General features: G+C 41.8%; 1 pseudogene; it reads right to left on the bottom strand.

Moving 5' to 3' along the window:
- Positions 1–3728: 3728 nt before the first annotated feature.
- Positions 3729–5017, bottom strand: LOC121458008 (annotated as a pseudogene).
- Positions 5018–6065: the final 1048 nt, after the last annotated feature.

Here is a 6065-nt window from a genome sequence, read left to right as displayed (position 1 = left end):
TCTGGGAGGGATTTTGGGCACACACTGCAGAGATGGTGGAGCAGATGTGCAGTAGATAATGAGAGCTCACAGGGAGGGGTGCCGGTCCTACCCAAAGATACCAGAAGCTTGAGAAAGTCAAACACAGGAGAACCATCTTTACCAAAACCCTGATCTATCTACCCATAAGCACACCTGTAACAAGCCCCAGAGTTGTTCTAAGATCAATTAGTTGTTACTAATGTCAAATTTAAACATCATTGAGAGGTCTGAGAAGGAACAGAATGTATAGCCAACCATCTTGAAATTGAAGGCAGCAGAAGCTGCCTATGAGGTGGTGGAATGCCAGGACTAACAGAACTGTTACATATGTTCATAAAACTAAGGTGGGAACATGGCATCTCACAGAGACCTTCAATAAAGAACGATGTTTTAGGGTTTTTTTTTTGAGATTTATTTTTATTATATGCATGTGCACATGAGAGCAGGTGCCCACAGAGGCTCTGACCTGGAGCTAGGGTTACAGACATCTGTGGTTGATGGGAATCCAGCTAGGATCCTCTAGAGGAGCAGCGTGTGTTCTTAACTGTTGAGCCATCTCTCCAGCTTTGAAAAGAGCCAATGGGAATTCTGGAGCTGAAAGTACAGTGCTGGAACCTTAAACACCTCACTGAAGGACTCACAGGGAGAGCTGAGATGGCAGAGGGGAGACCAAGTGAGCTGGGCACATCAACTGCACAATGCAAGTCAAGGAGCTGAGAAAGATGAAGATGAGGTTATACAGCTCTCATCTGTAATCCCAACACCAGCAAGACTGAGAGTTCAAAGTCAGTCTGGGCTACAGAGTCAGTCCCAAATTTGATGAAGGACGGGAGATTTTTCACAGAAATAGAAAAGGTAACCTTAAAATTCATGTGGAGTGTAATGCTAGAGCTAGCACCATAGCACGGTAAAGGCAAACAGGTAAGTAGGCTGATTAGAATAAAGTGACCAGAAACAAACTCACAGCTATGGCCACCTAATCTGAAAACAGTGTCAAAAACATACATGGGAGAAAAGAGGGACTCTTTTGCGTATGGCAGTGCGAAAGAGTAGCTTCCACATGCAGAAGAATAAAACAAGGTCCTTGGCTCTTATCTGCACAAAACTCAACCTGGATCAAATGTCTTAATATAAGACCTGAAATTCTAAAACTGTTAGAAGAAAGCAGGAGAACACATCAGGATAAAGACATGGGCAAGAGCTTTCTGCTAAGGACCTAAGCAACTCAGAAAATCCAAGAACTGACCAACGAGGTTTACAAGAAATAGAGGCTTCACAATGAAGAAAACAGACAGCTTGCAGAATGGGTGAATCTCCTTGCTAGCTATCTGATAAGGTATTACTATCTAAAGCAGTGGTTCTCAACCTTTGGGTCACGACCTCCTCAGGGGTCACATATCAGATGTCCTGCATATCAGATATTTACATTATGATTTCTAACAGCAGCAAAATTATAGTAGCAACAAAATAATTTTATGGTTGTGGGATTACCGCAACGTGAGGGACTGTATTAAAGGATCATAGCTTTAGGAAAGTTGAGAACCACTGATCTAAAGTATAGAAAGAACTCAAGACATTAAGTGCCAAAAGAATAAAGAATGCTATCAATAAGTAGACAACAGAATCGAACAATTGTTAGAAGTGGCCAATGAATATATGAAAAAGTGTTTGACACTGAGAGATTTTACTTGATTTGTCAGAATTATGACCATTAATAGAATCAGAACAAAGACTTAGTACTAAAGAACATATACCGCATGTGGAGAGGGCCAGAATTTGGTTCCCGACACTGACATCAGGCAGCTCACAACCGCCTGTAACTCTAGCTCCAGATTACCTAATACCTACTTCTGGTCTCCATGGCAACCCACACTCATATGCATATAACTCCATACTGACACACACACACACACACACGAGTAATTTAAAAAAAAATAATATTTTGAAACAAGTCCTCACTATGTAATCTGGCTGGCCTGGAACTTGCTGTGGAGACCAGGCTGGCCTTGAGCTCACAAAAATCTGCCTGCCTCCACCTCCTGAATTGTGGATTAAAAGCATGCACTATCATACTTACCAATAAAATTAATTTAAAAATAATCAATGAGTGGCTAGAGAGATGACTTAGGGGTTAGAGCACTGGTTGCTCTTCCAGAGGGCCTAGGTTTAGTTCCCAGCAACTGCATGGTGGCTCACAAGCATAGAAGGGGATCCAACACCCTCTTCTGACAACACACTATGCTCACATAGCACACGGACACACATGTAAGCAAAATACACATATACATAAAATAAAAATCAAGTCTCGAAAATTTAAATGTAAGCAAAGTCTGGAGACGATGTGGGGAAAAGGAACTTTTAACACTGCTGATGCAATGTAAATTGCACTACAGGAATCAAAATAGAGGTGACTCAAAAACTAACAACACAAGGCACATCTCAGTCCTCGGGATACACACACACACACACACACACACACACACACACACACACAGAGGAGGAGCAGACAGATGATTGTGGAAACGTTGCAATACCTTAGACAGCACTATCTGACCCAGCAACTTCACCCCAAGAGAAATGAACACACATTCACCCAAAAATATATACATGAATGCACATAGCAGCATAATTGACAGCAGGCAAACGATAAAATCAACTCAAATATTGAACAACCATCAAATGGATAGACAAATGGGTTATATACATGTAACTGGAATACTTTTCAGCTATAAAAAAAGAATGAGTAACTGATTTGAACATGCTGTAATACAGAGGAACACTAAAAACTAAATAAATAAATAAACACACACACACACCTTACTATATGATTCCATTTCTAGCAAAAGTCCTGAATAGTAACAGGTAGAACATTGGTTTGTTAGGTTAGTGCCCAACAGTGGGGAAGAATAGGGATGATGGTTAAAGGCAAGTCTCCTTCAGGGGTGATGAAAATGCTTTAATGTTGACTGTTGGATGGTGAGTTACAGGCAGAACGGGGGCAATCAGAAGGCTTGTGAACTGTATCTCAGCATAGCTGTTTAACAGAACAAACTGAACAATCAAGAGAGTCTAGAAAACCCCCGTGCTGCTGCAGTCTCACAACCTGGAGGATGGTCCTCGATTATCATACGAGAATTGAGACTTGCACCCAGGTTCTACTTTCTTTTAATTTTTTTCTAATTTTGGCCTTAAGGTAGTTTTAGATTGCCTTAAAAACAATCTAGTGAGATGGAGGTGGGAAGAAGGGGCTCGGTTTATAGCTTCAACACATCTGAAGATACTTCCGCCAGGAAAAGGAAAAAAAAACACAAGAACAAGATTGTATTATAGCCGGGCGAAGGTGGTGCACACCTTTAATCCTAGTTCTCAGGAAACAGAGGCATGTGGGTCTCAGAGAGTTCGAGGCTAGCCTGATCTACGGAGCTAGTTCCAGGACAGTCAAGGTTAGACAAAGAAACACTCTCAAAACCCAAACCACAAAAGAGAGAACAAGAGAAAAAAAGAAAAAGAAAAGAACAGGAAAAAAGAATGTATCATAAATTTAAAAAATGAGGGTCTTTTCTCAAAATGACAGTGCTTGTTGGAGCAGCACCTGTGGGAGAAGTCCCTGGCAAACAGTCGGTTTATAATGTCATTTGTAAATAGAGTTGACAACCTGCAATGAGTCTTTATTTTTTTTTCACTAAAACAATTATCATAATAGTTCATTATTTTTCTAAAAGCTTCTCTACTCTGTCATTCAGATACTCAACTTTCAGCGTGCTTTCAACGTTGGCTATGCCATCTGCCATCCTTAGGTCTCCTTGGGAGTCTCCCTACAGAATGATGTTGCTGTTGCCTTCCAGTTGGCTGAAAGTCTGTGTTCTTCAAGGCACCATCATGCTTGCCGAATACATGACTTCATTCTCCTTTGAGTACTTTCAGCTCTCCATTGTCATCAAAACCCATGCCATTGGATATTACTTTAATATTTAAGTGACAAACTCCAGCGGGATGGATAACTCCTTCAGGCATGTCACCTATACCAGCCAAAAATATGAACATAGGGATACTGTGCTGTTGAAGTTTACCAAAGAAATTCTCATACCCTTCCATGAACAAAACATCAGAGTCTGCCACAATCTCTCTCTTTTTTATATTTATTTATTTATTTATTTATTATGTATACAATATTCTGTCTGTACGTATGTCTGCAGACCAGAAGAGGGCACCAGACCTCATTCCAGATGGTTGTGAACCACCATGTGGTTGCCGGGAATTGAACTCAGGGCCTTTGGAAGAGCAGGCAATGCTTTTAACCACTGAGCCATCTCTCCAGCCCCCCACAATCTCTTTTAAGTGTGGCTTTTGGTATCCCTTGTTCAACAAGCAAACCATGCAATTTAGTATACCACTCTACCATGTAAGGGAGCTTCTCTTCCACAGAGAACAGGATCAACTTCAATAGTTGTAACACTCCTTTAACTACAGTGACTGTCTTCGACATTCATCTGTAACGAGCTTACAGTTGTCAATGATATTATGATGTAGGCCATCTTTTCTCATTGTAGGAAAACCTCTGTTATTATCTGAAGTTTGGCAGATCCTCCTTTATTTATTATTATTATTATTATTATTTTGGTTTTTTCGAGACAGGGTTTCTCTGTAGCTTTGGTGCCTGTCCCGGAACTAGCTCTTGTAGACCAGGCTGGCCTCGAACTCACAGAGATCCGCCAGCCTCTGCCTCCCGAGTGCTGGGATTAAAGGTGTGTGCCACCAGCGCCCGGCCTCAGATCCTCCTTTATTAATATAATATAATATAATATAATAAATTATCTATGTGACCATAGATTATTTATTCTACTCTTGTAGGGTTCTTGATACAAACTGAACTTTTCTGAAATCCTGGCATCATCTTGATGATCTTGGTCTAACTGCCTGTCTTTCTCTTCAAGATGAATATGTATGGGGCCAGCACCTCATGGGCCACCACTGAGCACAAAGCGGCACTCACTTCTGGGCCCATATGAGCAAACAGCTGCGTGGTGTCCATGGACAAGTCCACAGTTGTACCCCGCAAGTCCCCTCCGGTATGATCCCAGGGGAACAGTCACTTGCTGTTGTTGTTGTTCTCTATGTGACAGTCCTAGCTGCTCTGGAACTTGCTTTGTAGACCAGGCTGGCCTCAGACTCACAGAGATCTGCCTGTTTCTGCCTCCAGAGTGCTGGGATTAAAGGCGTGCAACACCATTGCCTGGCCTCTTTTAATTTTCTAAAATTTTGTTTTTATTTAATGTGTGTGGGTGTTTGGCCTACATGCATGCCTGGTGCCCGAGGAGGCCAGAAGCGGATGTTGGATCCCCCGAGACTGAGTTGCAATGGAAGCGAGCTGCCGTGTGGGGGCTAGGAATTAAACCTAGGTCCTCTGGAAGAGCAACCAGTGCTCCCAACTGCAGAGCCATATTTAAAACCCTCTTTCAGTTTTTAAACATTATTATTTTATGTATATGGGTTTATTGCTTGAATATATATCTGTGTACCACATGCATATCTGGTGCTGGAGGAGGCCAGAAGGAGATGCTGGATCCTCTGAGAGTGGAGTTACAGATAGATGCAGGGGATTGAACTCTGGTCTTCTGGAAGAGCAGACAATGTTCTCTTAATCATTGTACCATCTCTCCAGCCCCCAAGTTTTGCTTAAGAAAAAAGATTTATTTTTAACTATATCTAGATGTGTATCTCTGCATTTGGGAATGTGCACACATGTGCAAGTACCTGTGGAAGCCAAAGGTATTGGTCCCCAGGAACTCGAGTTACAGACAGTTGTGAGGTGCCTGAACTGGGTGCTGGGAACTAAACTCAGGCTCTCTGGAAAATCAAGCAAGTGTTCTTAACCTCTGAGTAATCTCTCCAGACCCCAGGACCTGTTTTTTTTTTTTTTTTTGTTTTTTTGTTTTTTTTTTTTTTTAGCAGTCTTTCTAAAACACATTCTGAAGCCCTCGTGCAGGAAATCATATTACCTCTAGAGTACGTACCAGAGTAAGCTCCTGGAGAGGCTCTCCTGG

The sequence above is a fragment of the Microtus oregoni genome, unplaced genomic scaffold (genome assembly GCF_018167655.1).
Source record: "Microtus oregoni isolate MIOR12 unplaced genomic scaffold, Mior012 000016F_ref0000370, whole genome shotgun sequence".
NCBI classification, from domain to species: Eukaryota; Metazoa; Chordata; class Mammalia; order Rodentia; family Cricetidae; genus Microtus; species Microtus oregoni.
This window is presented reverse-complemented; position numbering and strand designations above follow the sequence as displayed.